Source organism: Manis javanica, chromosome 16 (assembly GCF_040802235.1).
Source record: "Manis javanica isolate MJ-LG chromosome 16, MJ_LKY, whole genome shotgun sequence".
In the NCBI taxonomy this organism is placed as follows: domain Eukaryota; kingdom Metazoa; phylum Chordata; class Mammalia; order Pholidota; family Manidae; genus Manis; species Manis javanica.
Window position 1 is genome coordinate 4,800,904 of NC_133171.1, and position 15,498 is coordinate 4,816,401.

A 15,498-nucleotide genomic window follows, 5' to 3' on the forward strand; every position below is an offset into this window, starting at 1 on the left:
CTGCTTCACAAGGTGAGTTCCCCCAGTTCCCTGTTCTCTATGATCTTGGCTCCACCTTCTGGGAGCTCTTTCTTTTGACATTACCCTCGTTAGTTGCACCTGAAGTAAGTCTTAGGGATAACATGCCCTTCTGGGAGTCTAAGGAGCTTTGTCAAACTGCTTCCTGATCCTTGGAGGCTCAGGGTTATTTTCAGTCTGAAATGATTACAGTCCCTTTTAGTTTATGTTAGTGGTTCTTTTTGGCAGTACAACTGTCTCAGAAACTTCGGCAGCTTTGTATTTATTTGAGTCCAGCCAGTTCCATGGGCCAATAACCATACTTAAGAGGTTTTTTTTGATACATGACTTAATTGCAGGTGCCCTGAACTTATTAAACATTGATGGGAAAGCTACATCTTTTTCCTGAGCCATTTTTCTGCTAAATTACCTGAGGACCACCACAATCCATCCAGAAGTAGTAACAGTGGAAGTGAGGGGCTTACCATTGATTGGATCCTTGCCAAAAAGCTTCCTTTGCTCAAAGACATTCTCAAGTTTACTTTCTGCTGATTAGGTGATACGAAGTGGCTGCATCTTCCAATCTTTTAAATATCCAATTTTTTTATACTCCCTTCATCCCTTCTTTTCTGTTTGCTTATCATCATCCAAAACATCTTTTAAAGCTTATCTATTTTTGTAGTATATTGTCAGATGCAGTCAGTAGTATCCAAAACATGCTACCAATTATTTTTCCCATCCTAGAGTATGAACTCATTAGATATATTATATTCCTTCCGAGTTATTGCTGGAAACAATCGCAAGCTTTAAAGAAGAAAAGATATTTCTTATACCTGCTGTACATCCATCACAGGTTCCCTTCAGACTCTGCACAATATTGGCATGATTCTCCCTCCATACCCAGATCGATCAAATAACTGCTCTCTAGAACCTGTTGGTTGGCAAAGGAGAGGGATAAAGGGATATGATGCAGCATGATGGGATCTTAAAGCTTCCAGGAAGACTGAAATATGACCCTTTTACTCACAGGATCAAAACAAGTTACATGGTCACAGAAAGTTGAGAATGCAGCTATGAATGGCTGATTCAGAGTTAAAGATCTCTGCCGACTATGACAGCATCTTTTGACTGTTTGAACCATTCAGGAACTCTACTGGATGTGCTCTAAAAATGAACCCAGAATCTATTTATCACCTAGTTCTCTGCCACAGTCCCAGTCTAAGCCAATATTACTACTCTCTTGGATTTCCGCAAAAGTCTCCTTAGTTATGTCCCTGCCTTTACTTTCACTTCCCTTTGATCCAGTCTCAATGTATTTATTAGCTAACATGATCCTTTTAAAACAGGTCTGAGTACTGATTCCTTTGCTCAAACTCTCCATTTGTGAGCATAAAAGGCAGAATTCTCACAATGACCTCAAGTAACACCCAATCAGCTGATCCATTACCTGTCCTTATCTCATTCATGCATATGCTTGCCTTTCCTATTCTTTATCATCATGACTTTTTCCTATTTCTCAAACATACCTGTTCTTTCTGCCTGAAAGTCACCCCAGGCTTTGGGTTAAAGCTGATATCCACACTGTTAAATTCCTCCAGAGGTCTACATGGCTGTTTTGCCTTTTTCTTGCCTTTGCTCAAATGGCACCTTCTCACTGGGAGTTAACACTAACCCTCCTACTTAAAAAACTGCATCTCACAACCACCCACTAGAAAGCCCTCTAACTATGACTAACTTTTTTTCATAGTCTCATAGTCCCTGAATCTTATTTACTTATCACAACTTTAGGCTCTTACACACACAGCAGCCGGTGGACCAACAACTGAACAGGCTTTGGAAAAGCATTTACTCACCAAAATCTCTTCCTAGGAGAAACTCCTGTATCAGCTACCAAGAAAATTTGTACAGTGAAGTAGAAGAAAAAATAAAATAAACAACAACAAAACAAACAAGCCAAAAAAACAAATCAAAACCAAGCCAAACAGAACCCAATATCATTATGAGGCATAAGGTAAGCTTTTAACCAATAATTCTGGGAACAGTCTTTAGATACTTTGAATTAGGAGGGCATGGGTAATTCTTGGAAGTCTGTTTGTTAAAGCATTGAATGTGATTATGACCAATTGTTAGATACAGACATATAGGCATCAGGAATAATACAAAGATCAGGACAATTTATACAGAAGGATGCTAATGTTTTATAATGTCAATAGAAAATAGTATTTTCCTATGCTCATAGTACATTTATACATACATACATATTTCCCAAATAAAAAGGAAAAATATCACTAAATCTCACACAACAGAAGTTATAAAATATTTATTCAGATAATAATGCACGAAAACATTAAAAAAGTTAAGGAAGCTTATATTAAAAGGATATGTTAGGAACTTTTTAAATTACTTATGGACCAAAGAGGAAATAAAATTTATAACCATAATTATTAAGAAATTAATGATAATGAAGCAAGAAGAACACTATTTATGAAAACTTACGAGATGTAACCAAATCTGTATTCATATAGAAATTCTTTTATTCTTTAAAAAAATAAAAATCAAGAAGCTAAAAAATATATATAAAAAATAACTCTTCTAAAGTTGAAAGTAATAAAGCTCAATATCAGTTTCCTATTTTGGTAAGATTAAAAAAGAAGAGAAAATATTTCAAATGCACAATATTAGGAATCAGAGAAGTGTCATATAACCACAGGTAAAGAAGAGGTTAAAATATGAGTTTAATATGTATAGTTTGTGTTAATAAATAAAAAATATTTCAATGGATAAATAACTAAGTATAAAATTAATAAATATGGAAGACATTTTTAAAGGATTTTGGAAAACATCCTTTAGAATAATCACTCAGGCTAGATGGATTTCTGGTTGATTTAAATAGAGTCATTAAAGAACTGACAAACCCCACACTATTTAAATTATTCCCAATAACTTAAAAATATGAGTTACTAACCATTTCAAGTCTATACAAGCTGTGTATATATATATGAGATTGATGGCTACCCAACAATGATAATGTGTGAACACACCTGCACATGCACACAAGACATACATACAAACACAAGAATTACAGACCTGAGGAAAATATTAACAAGTTTTGCATAACACTAAAAAAAATTCTGCTTCTAATTAAGGTTCATTTAATCATGAACAATGACATTTCATTAACAAGTATATAAGTACAATGAATACAATTAAGTCAGGGAAAATAAAAAATAATCTTACTGATAAAATCTATTATCCATTCAAATTTTTCAGCAGGGGTAGAATAATTCAATAAATTAGTGAGGAATATTTAGTAATGTGATATCAGCAGAAAGATAAAATAGATCTTTCTACCATCTTTACCCCCCAAAATCATGATTTTGACAATCACCCACAGACAATAATACCTTTGTGGAAGTCCTTAAGTTCAGTGGAGAAGTTCCAGCTCACCATTGGATAACAAAAGAAAATAAAATCCAAGAGAGGATGAATTTAAAAGGGTAAGAGGAACAGTTTTACTTTACTTGTATCACTCCCTCCCCTAAGGCAGCACAGTTCAGTGCCAAGAGAGACCCTCTTGTCCAGTGATTTCGACCACAGGAAAGTGAGAGCATACGAGTGTTCATCTTCCTCATCTGTGTGTGACACTCGAAAGAGGCCCACGTCATTCTTGCTGTAGCTAGATCACTAAAATGTATTGCACAATTGAGAGGCAAGGAAATTCAGGGAGAACAGCATCTAGGACTTAGAGACAATCAAAGGAATACAGGTCCTTCTAATTGCTTGGAGTCTTCATCAGGACACCTGTCCATGAACCACTGGAGACTCCTCACATGTGGGTCATGCCAACTGGCCTATGGGCACCCTGAATGCCCCACTTTTCTCACTCATATACCCCCACTATGTGATCAGCTCCCTGTGTGCTCTCTCAAAGTTGTAGAGTGCCAACATTTGCAGGAAGCTAGTGAACATATGCAAACAGCTGTCCTTACTCTATGGGTGTGGAAAAAGCACACACACTTGAGCATTCAGTACCATCCTAGGGAAAGCATATGAGAGGCTGTCAAAACGTGGCCTAAATATACAGGATTGATGGAAACCATACAATCTTAAGAATTCTCCCCACAAAGAAAAAGTGTGGGATATGTGTATCAATGGAAAAAGTCTAAGAAAGCCTGAGAATCCCTAGCAGGGCTGAAATGGGACTCTTTTCTCTGACATCAGTGATTTAAGATTGGAGGAGGTAACTACTTCTTCAAATGCAAAGACTTAATGCAAGAGGGACATGAAAAATCAAGGGAACATGAAAATTAAGTGACATGAAAAATCAAGGGAGCACATATTTTTCTAACAACTGACTCCATAGAAATAGATCTACAATTTGCCTATTAAAACTCAAAACAGTTGTTTGAGGAAATTCAATGACCCACAAGAAAACAGAAAGATACTTTGATGAGATTAGGAGAATATATAAACCAAAAGAGAAGATTGACAAAGGAATAGAAATCATAAAATGAACCAAACAGAAAATCTGTTGCTGAAAAATACAATGAAGGAAATGAAAAATTGAATAGAAAGCCTCAACAGCAGACTTGATCAAGCATAAATCTCTGATACAGAAGACAGGTCATTTGAAATTATGCAGACAAAGGAGAATAAAGAAAAAGAGAATAAAGAGAGCCTATGTGAACTCTGAGATAACATTAAGTGAAAATGTCTATGCATATTGCAGTCAGAACAGAGGAAGAAAGGGGCAGAAAGCCTACTTAAAGAATTAATGGCTGAGGACTTTCTGAACCTGGCAAAGTTTTGGATATCCAAGTTTATCAACTCGTAATTTCCCAAAAAGATTTATCCAAATGCATATTTTCAAGACACATTGTACTAAAACTGTCTAAAATCAGGAATAAAAATATTTTTTAAAAACAGGAAGAGAAAAACCATCCCCACATACCAGAACCCCATAAGGTTATCAGTGGATTTTGCAGAAAAATCCTCCCAGGCCAGAAGAGAGTGGGATGATATATTCAAAGTGCTGAAAGAAAAAAAAAAGTCAACCTGGAATATTTTACCTGGCAAACTGTCCTTTGGAAGTGAAGAGGAGATAAAGACTTTCCCAGACAAAACCTGAGCAAGTTCATTACCACTAGACCGATGTTTCAAAAAAAGCTGAAAGGAACTCTTCAAGCTGAAATGAAGGGGTACTAATAACAACATGAAAACAAATGAAAATATAAAATGTTCTGTCAAAGGCTAAGTATGTACTCAAAGTCAGAATATTCTAATACTGTAGTAGTAGTAGTGTGGAGTTAATCACGTAACTCTAGCATAAAGGTTTAAGTGACAGTATTAAGTATTAAGAATTATTAATACCGAGTATTGAGAATAACTGTAGCTACAAAAATTTGTTGATGGATACACAGTATATGAAGGTAAATTATGACATCAAAATTCACAGGGGAGTAAAAGGGTAGATTTTTTTTGTATATGATTAAAGTAATGTTGCTATCAGCATAAAATAGACTGTTATACCTATAAGATGTTCTATGTAAGCCTCATGGTAACCACAAAGCAAAAAACCTACAGTAGATTCACAAAAGAGAGAAGAACCAAATGATAGGATTACAGAAAAGCATCAATTTCCAAAAAGAGAAAACAAAAATTATAAAAGGAATAAGGAACTACAAAACAGAGAGAAAACAATAAGATGATATTAGTAAGTCTTTACCTCTCAATAGTTACAGTAAACATAAATGGGCTAAATTCTCTAATCAAAAGACATAGGGTCACAAAATGAATTAAAAAACAAGAACCAATTTCATGCTGCCTACAAGAGACTGACTTAGTTTTAAGGACGCACATGGACTCAAAGAAAAGGAATGGTAAAAGATATTCCATGCAAAGGTATTTATGGAAGAAATATTCCATGCAAATGGAAATCAAAATAGAAGAGGGAAAGATATATTAATATCACACAATATAGACAACAAACTTAAGAAAACTGAAACCTTACCAGGTATCTTTTCTGAACTCAATAGTATGAAACTAAAATTTCCACAGATATGTGGAAATTAAACAATAAGTTACTGGAAAAACCAATGTACCAAAGAAGAAATCAAAGAGGAAATCAAAAATGTCTTGAAACAACTGAAAGTGGGAAGACAACATATAAAAACTTATGTGATGCAGCAAAAGCAATTCTAAGAGAGATGTTTATAGTGATAAACATCTGCATTAAGAAGAAAGATCTTAAGAAAAACCCTAACTTTACATTACAAAGAAGTAGAATCAGATGAATGAAGTACAAAGTTAGAAGAAGAAACGAAATACTAAGATCACAGAAGAAATTGGTGAAATAGTTATTAGGAAAGCAATAGAAAAGATCAAGGTAATTAAAAACTTATTTTTTGAAAAGCCAAACAATACTGACAAAAAATTAGCTATGCTAACATAAAAAAGAGGAATCAATTAAAATCAGAAGGGAAAGAGGGAACATTACAACTGATACCACAGAAATATAAAGATTCATAAGAGAGTACTATGAACAATTATATGCCAAAATTTGTACAATCTGGAAGCAATGGCTAAATTCATAGAAACATAAAACTTACCACTGAATCATGAATAAATGAAACATCTGAACAGGTCAATAGTAAGTAAGGAGATTGAATCAGTAATTCAAAAAACTCTCAATGAGGAAAATCTCAGGATCTAATGGCTTTGCTGGTGAATTCCACCAAACATTTAAGGAATTGATACCAATCTTTCTCAAATTCTTCCAAAAAATTATAGAGGAGGTACACTTCTAAACTTGTTTTACAAGGCTAGCACTACCTTAATACCCAAGCAAAGACACTACAAGGAAAGAAAATTAAATGCCAATGTCCCTGATGAACAGAGATGCAAAAATACTCACTGAAATACTAGCAAGCAGATTTCAAAAGTACATGAAAAGGATCATACACCATGATCAGGTGAAATTTATTCTTGGGGTACAAGCTGGTTCATGCAAATCAATAAATGTGGTTTACTATGTTAATAAAATGAAAGATAAAAATCATATGGTCAGCTCCATAGATATAGAAAAACATTTGACAAAATTCAACATCCTTTCATAATATAAGCTCTCAAAGAATAGATATAGATGAATGTCCTTTAACAAATAAAGGCCACATATGACAAGCCCACAGCTACCATCACACTCAAAGGTGAAAAGCTGACAGCCTCTCCTCTTAGATCAGGAATAAGACAAAGATGCCCACTTTCACCACTTTTATTCAACACAGTAGTAAAATTCCTAACCATAACAACCAGGCAAGAAAAAATCAATAAAATCATCCAAATAAGAAAGGAAGAAGTAAAATATTCTCTGTTTATAGATGACATGATATTATACAGGAAAAACTCTAAAGACTCCACCAAAACAAACATTATAACAAATAAACAAATTCAGTAAAGTTTCAGGATTCAAAATCAATATACAAAAATCAGTTGTGTTTCTACATATTAACGGAGAACTATATGAAATAGATTAAGAAAAAAGAGAAATTTGATGCCTTTTTAATAGCATTAAAAATACATAAATAGTTAGGAAAAAATTTAACCAGACCTGTACACTGAAAACTACAAGACCCTGAAGGAAAAATTGAGAAAAACATGAATAAATGGAAATATATATCCCTTGTTCATGGATTGGAAGAATTAATATTGTTAAAACGTTCATACTACCCAAAGTGATCTATACATTCATGCAATCCCTATCAAAATTCTATTGGAACTTTTCACAGAACTAGAAAAACAATCCTAAAATTTTTATGGAACAGCAAAAAAACTCCAAATTGTCAAAGCAATCTTGAGAAAGAAGAAAGCCAAAGGCAACATACTTCCTGATTTCAAACTATGTTACAAAGCTATACTAATTAAAACAGTGTGATGCTGGTATAAAATATGCACATATAAATGGTACAGAATAGTGAGCCCAGAATTAAACCCCCACATATTGACTCAACTAATATTTGGCAGGAGAGCCAGAAACACCTAATGAGAGAGGATAGTCTCAGAAAGGATGTTGGAAAAACTAGATAAACACATGAAGAAAATGAAATTGGACCCCTCTCCTATACAACTCACAAAAATTAATACAAAGTAGATTAAAGTCACAGACATGAGACCTGAAACCATAAAAGTACTAGAAGAAAACATGAGGAAGAAGCTCCTTGACATTGGCCTTGACAATGATTTTTTTGGATATGACACTGAAAACACAACAACAAAGCAAAAATCAAGTACATGAAACTTACATGCTTTTGCATAGCAAAGGAAACCATCAACAAGATGAAAGAAAGTATTTGCAAGCTATATATTTGATAAGATGTTAATATCCAATGTATATAAGGAACTCATACAACTCAATAGGAAATCCAATAATAATAATAATAATAATAACAATAATAAATAACCCAAATACAAAATGGGCAAAGGACCTGAGTAAACATTTTTCCAAAGAAGATATACAGATGACTAACAGGTACATGAAAAGGTGCTCAACATCATTAATCATCAGAGAAATGCAAATCAGAACTTTGAGACATTATTATATAACATCTATTAGGATAAAATGGCTTTGATCAATAAGACAGCAGACAGTAAGTGTTTGCAAGGATACTGAGAGAGGGAACCCCTGTACACTGTTGGTGAGGTTGTAAATTGTCATAGCCACTATGGAAAATGGTATGGAGGTTCCTCAAAAGAGTAGAAATGAAACTACTTCAATCCCGCTTCTGGGTATATATCCAAAGGAAATAAGTCAGGATCTCAAAAGAAATATTTGCACTTCCATGTTCACTGCAACATTATTCATAATAGTCAAGATACAGAAGCAACCCAAGTTTCTGTAAACAGATGAATGGATAAAGAAGATATGGCATGTATATAAAATGGAATGTTATTTAGTCATAAAAAGAAGTAAATCTGGCTATTTGTGACAATATAAATAAACCTAGAGGACATTATGTTAAGTGAATTAGACAGAGAAAGACAAATACTGTATTATCTAACTTATATGTAGAACTGAAAAAGTGAAATTCCTAGAAACAGAGAATAAAATGCTGGTTACCAGGGGCTGGGGGTGAGACTGGGGGGAGATGGGGAGATGCTGATCAAGGTACACCAGCCTTCATTTGTAAAATAATTATGTTCTGAGCATCTAATGTACAACATGGTCACTATGGGTAAAAATAGTGTATTGTGTACCTGAAATTTCCTAAGAAAATAGGCCTTAAGCATTCTCACCACACACACACACACACACACACACACACACACACACACACGCACACACACACAAAGCTAACTATGTGAGGTGGTAGATGTATTAACCTGATTGTGGCAATAATTTTACAAAGCATTTGTATGTCAAATCACCCTTTGTACACTTTAAATATATATACTTTAATTTATCCATTATACCTCAGTAAAGCTGAATGAAATATAAATAGTGATGCAATATCCTAAAAAAAATAGTGTCAGGGTAATTTGCTCATCATTTATTACAGAAAACATTAAAAACCCCAAATAAATTACTGTGAGATAAATTGAAATTTAAATTCTTTTCACCAAGCAATTTCATTTCGAAGTAGTCGTCATAAGGAAGACTTGAATAAATACAGAAATAAAACATATGATACTTTTTACATTGAATTATTTATAAATGAAACATTAAAAATACATCAATGTAAATATTCAATAAATAATAAAGCACTGGGGTATCAATTAGAGTTATATTTCTTAGAATTATCTATAGTCTTAAAAATACAGATGAATATTAAAATCTCAATAGCATATACAGAAATACATAGAAGGATATTTCTTACTAAGGTTCTCTGTCTCATATTTTTCTTATGTGGTGTTACTAAAGGAAGCTGAAGGGTTGCACAGGCATTCTTATGTGAGGACCTGGAAATGGTAGTGTCCCACTGGCCAGAATTCAGTCATAGGGTCTCAAATATGCTACACAGTAGGAATGTAGTCTTCCCAAAAAGAGACTTTTTAGTACAGTGGTCTGTATTTTCTGTGAAAGACCAATAAGTCTATCAGGTTTTGGAGGTCATACGGTCTGTCACAACTACACACTCTCTTGTATGGCACAAAATCAGCTGTGGACAATGTATAAAGGAATGGTGTAACCGTTCTGGTAAAACTTTTTTTACAAAAGTAGATAGGGAACTGGATTTGGACTGTGAGTCATAGTTTACAGAACCTTTATTACTTTTGCTACAATATAATAATTGACTTAGAAATGCTTCTATAATGGGTTTTAAAGAAAGTATATAGAGTATTACTTATAATCTAAGTACATTTTTATAAAAATCTGTCTCTACATACATATAGATATATGTATACATTGGCATTAAAATTATAGGCTATATCCCAAAATGTTAATACTGGTTATCTGTTAGTGTTGTTTTTTCAGATGATTTTCTTTTCTGTGTATCTACATTTTCTGGTGTTTGTGTGATAAATATGCAATACATATATAATTAATAAATAGAGGGAAAAGAAGAGGGAAGGAGACCTATGAACAATTTTAAATGTATTTAAAAACTGCACTTTATTATCAAAATTCTTTACTGGTATAGATATAAGCAGATAAACCAGTAGAATTGAATAGAAAGCCTAAAATAAGCACAAACAAAGGGTAACAATTTGATGTATGGTAGTTTTTGTCTGTGAGAATATGATAATGCATATACACATGGACACTTGTGTCAGTCACTCTGTCAGTCACATATCTAATATCATTTTGTTATCAGATAAATGCCTAGGACACAATCAGTGTTGAATAAATATTTATTCAATAAAGAAACTGAGTTATTGATTAAATGATTAATTCAAATATTTATACTCAGGATATCATTTTTTTAAGGTATTGGTGATTATATATATAAACATAATTTAAATTATAAATAATATAAAACAGTTTTGTCCCCTATCTATGTTCCTTCTCTACCCTAAAAGTATTTTGTATTATAAGATCATATTCTCCCTCCATTGCTCCATGGTATTATTTTTTAGATTTAACATTTTAATTCCTGGAGAATTCATCTTATGGAGGAAAAATTGAGCCTCATTTTCTTTTCACTTAACCAATTTTCCCCAGATCATTAATTCCTTAACACTTCCTTTCCCAACCAAACTGAAATGAAAGGGAATTTAATCTTGTTCCCAACTACCCAAACCAACTACCAGGACTGCCCTCTATGGGTTTATGACAATAAAAACTCTAACCCCTCAGGTCAGATACTCAGATGTATGATAATTAACTGTATGAGTAATTATTGTGTTATGCAAATAAACAATGCAGATGAGTCATTTCATTAAACAAGCACCATGGGGTCATTAGGTTTTGATCTCTGTCCTAGTCTTTTGGGGGAAAATACTTTCTATGAACTGCTCTCTTGAACTGGCAATAAAACATCACCGGTAGGCTCACATTAAGCTGGATAATATGCAGGCTGCTTGATTTGTATTGAATATGTGTCTGGTGGTTGGGGCCCACTGTAATGAACTAGCCCACAAATCACAGCTTAATGGGAATCTACTTTTACGTATTGCTTAATTAAAAGTTGTGAGCTTATTAACATGTGTCTTTGGCACTGAGCTTTGGGGATGTAATCTCTGTGCAAATAAGACTAGGTTGTAAAAGTTTTATAGATTGACGATGATATTATAGTCCATACCTTAATAACCCATCATTTCCCCAAAGAATTTTTCATATCTTACATTCCTCTGTCCAGCTATAACAGATTCTTTTGTTTATGTTATTTAATGGGTAGGGCCTACTGGTACCAAAAAGGGGTTATATCTTAGATATTTCATCTGAACAAACCTTCCTCATTTTGTCTTATTAACAAAGTTCTCTGGAAGGAAGTCTTGGAGCCTGTCATAAGAGGGGCTCCAGGTAGTATAGATCTATTAGGTATGCGTTTCCAGAATTTCCATTATAAATCTCTTATTTTCAGGGATTTAAAATTCAGCTATAAAAATTTTGCCCTACACTTCAGCTTGGTATACAACGTCTTAGTCTGAGAGGGGTATAATTTATTGTTAACACATGAAAAAATCATGATGTTTTCCTCTTACCAAAGTGGAAATAGTAATGACATGCACCCATTTTCCCATACTTTGATGGTGTTTGGAATTTTTTATTTTGTTTTGTTTTGTTTTGACATGATGTTTTACAGTATGCTTGTAATTTTAACTGAGCCATTTGGCAATTTTTTTTTAATGTCAAAATGAAAGATGTCTTCATCATACCTGATATAGGCCTTGCTCTGACCCCTCTGATCATCTTTGGTGAAACCTTTGATGTAGAGCATTTCTGACATTCTTGCATTGAAGTATCTCAGTTTACTAACTCCTGTCAATATGTAGAGAAAAGAAGTTTTATTGTTCTAAAAAATTAAATCTAAAAATTATTTTTTTGGGCAGTCGTAGGTCTATTTTAATTGAAATTTTAAATTGACAACTCAGGATAAGAAAGTATCAGTGATCATAGTATAAAGGAAAGAGACGGGGAGAGGATCCGGGCCCACGCTCTGCTATGAGATGGCTGTGTGACTTTGGGAGGTTTACTTGAATGCTCTGAACCTGTTTACACAAACAGACAAAATGATCTGCACTGTTTATTCAGAATTTGAAATTTTCATATAACAAATTACACATAGCTTGTCAAGTTAACCAATGACTTCCATGGTGCTAAATCCAATGGACATTTTTTGATCTTAAACTTAATCTCTCCGTTACATTCTAAACAGATGACCACTCACCATTCATGCAGACCTTGGCTTCTAAGTTAGCTTAATGTCAGTTTGTGTTTCTTCCCCCCATACCTTCCTGTTGTGTCCTTCCCATGTCAAGTCAGTCACTCCCTGAAGGAGCTTGTCCTTTCCAGTAGCTGTAAACACCATCCACGTACCTTTTTGCCACATGTTTGTCTGGGGCTCAGAGCTCTTTCCTAAATTACAGAAGACTTAAATTCAAACTGTCTCCTGGAGTGAATGTCCACTGGTATCCACACTTCCCAGTCTCCTTGTATTGCTCCTTCTCTTCCCTATTAAATAGACGGCTCCACCCTTCACCCAGCCTTCAAAATTCTTGGCTTCATCCTCAAGTCGTTTTTCTACATCATAAAACTTTGGTCCTTTCCACTGTTCAAAGGAACAAATGTGTTTCTTTTACTCTAAATGTCACTTCCTTCATTTATGCCCCTAATATTCTCTTAATAACTAATCCAATCTCTTCTCCCTTTTTCTGCCTCCTGTGTTACACATCTTAATTCAGTTTGGAGCTTGTAGCCAAAGTGACACTTAAAAAAAAAAGAAAGCAATTCTAACCATGTCTCTAGCTGGTTTAAAGTCATTCAAGGGCTGTATGTTACATGGAAGCAAAGATCTCAAATCCCTGCTACACAAAGCCCTCTGTGACCTGGGTCTCCAGCGTCAGCCCTGTGACACGCCCACTTACTTTGTCTGCTGTAGAACTGGCTTTCTTCCATTTCTTCAGGAAGACCTTTCCCTTTTCTGCTTCAGGCCAGGGTGTGCTGTTCCCCCCACCTGGAGTGTTCCTGCAGCTCTCCAGCCCTTCTCCTAGTAACCCTCCTCCACATTCTTGTTGGTAGCTGGAGAGTGGGGAGGGAAGGTGGTCCTCGGGAAAGGCTCCTGATGCTTTACTCAGTGTCCCTCCTCTTCTCTGGGGTCTAAACCTCATGAAGCAGGGTCCTTTCTTGTCTTTCAGGAACCAGACGCAAGTTCCACCTGGTGTCCACCTGGTGCTTGGCACAAATTACACATTCCACTTACCTTGGTCTAAAGTTATTGTCCATTATATCATATTGTTTCATAGGATGGTAAGAACAATTAAGCAACAGCTGCTGACAATATGACCTGGGCTCTTGGTTTATTATAACCGGGGTATAGGGGAAGGACCAGCTCAAGGTCATCAGGAAGTTCAGAGTGGATGTAGACCAGGCTAACTCTGAAGTGCTGAAGTTGCCATTTTTTATTCACTATGTTTCCGAGAGGTACTTTCTCTCCTTAGGTTTATCTTATCCTCTTCTCTTTCTTATATATTGGGTGTAATTGACAAACAATATTACATTAGTTTCAAATGTGCTTACATAATGATTTGACATTTGCATACATTATACAAAAAATAACACTGTAAGCCTAGTTGCCATCTATCACCTTACAGAGTTAATATAATATTAGCAATTATATTCTAAATGCTTAACATTATATCTCCATATTTATTTCATAACTGAAAGTTTGTACTTCCTAATCCCTTCTTTTACTTTCTTTTGTTTTAATTGTTTACATATTATTAAGGCCAGTTATTTCTGTAAGGGAGAAATTCTTTTGAAAATACATAGTAAATTTTAGCAACTTTATGTATTATACCTTCCATAGTTGTTACAATATGTAAAGAAAAAAATTAAAGGTTGCAGTTAGGCAAAACCAAAGATTCTCTAGTGGTAGAGTTTTGATCCTTGCAGTTGAATGGGATGGAGATTCTGAGTCCATGGTAGCCCTCTACTAAGTGTTCAAATCACATCAAGTGGATAAGCCAGAATTTATGTCAATTTCTACTCTTAAAGTAAGAAATTCTACACTGTTAGGAAACTGGGTGTGCTCAGAGCCTTGCAGGTAGCAAAGCTCCCCAGTTTCCTGGCACTGTCTAAGCCTTATTCCAAGGTTTCAGGGCTGAATTTAAATCAAGGTGGATTTTATTGACTATGGCATGGAAAATATAGACCATGAGAATGGAAAAACACTTCTGTGTCCTGCATGTGAACATAAATTGTATAATTAAGAGTTCTCTAGCCTATATCTCATGAGAACTTGACAAATATTATGGGAAAGACTCCACAACAGAAATGTGGACAAAAGTAAATGACCCTTGAGTTTTTTTTCCAACCCCGCAATTCCATTAATCTAACATTTCCTTTCATAGAACATAGAAAATATTTCTCCTTCAAGAGGGGATTCATTTAGCACCTACATCATTGCAAAGAGTTAAGGTGAATGATTCTATTGACCTGAATGAGAAAATCCTGTGGAATGGCCTGGAAGGTCATGACCATTGAAGCATGGTGCCTGAGCAACTTTAAAGAGAGTGTAAAGAGAGTGTGACTAGTCCCCAGACCAGGTGACTCCCTAGAAATCCATTCACATCTGAAAATCATTTGAGTACATTTTCTCTTTCACCAGATCCCCTTTAAATGAGGCAAGAAATACTGGTGTATGGCAAATGAACAGAAAAACTTTATTCTAGGGTCCCAGGCCAGGTTTCTTTTTTTCCATTGTAGGCATAGAGCTTTAACAGAAAGCCATAATTTTCATGGTGGTAAAAGAAAACACCTTATACTTTGGTGAGAAAGTCTGGACAGATGACAAGCAGTCACTCTGCTGCCCATCTTGGGTAGTTAGCACATCAGAATTTCCACTA

At 34.7% G+C, this 15,498-nt stretch overlaps 1 long non-coding RNA gene across 1 annotated transcript; it reads right to left on the reverse strand.

The window, feature by feature from the left end:
• Positions 1-832: 832 nt before the first annotated feature.
• Positions 833-13,414, reverse strand: LOC140846655 (uncharacterized). Its single transcript, XR_012125990.1, has 3 exons — positions 12,971-13,414; positions 12,310-12,412; positions 833-928 (listed from the first exon to the last, which is right to left on the reverse strand). It is a non-coding gene; the product is annotated as an uncharacterized lncRNA (long non-coding RNA).
• Positions 13,415-15,498: the final 2,084 nt, after the last annotated feature.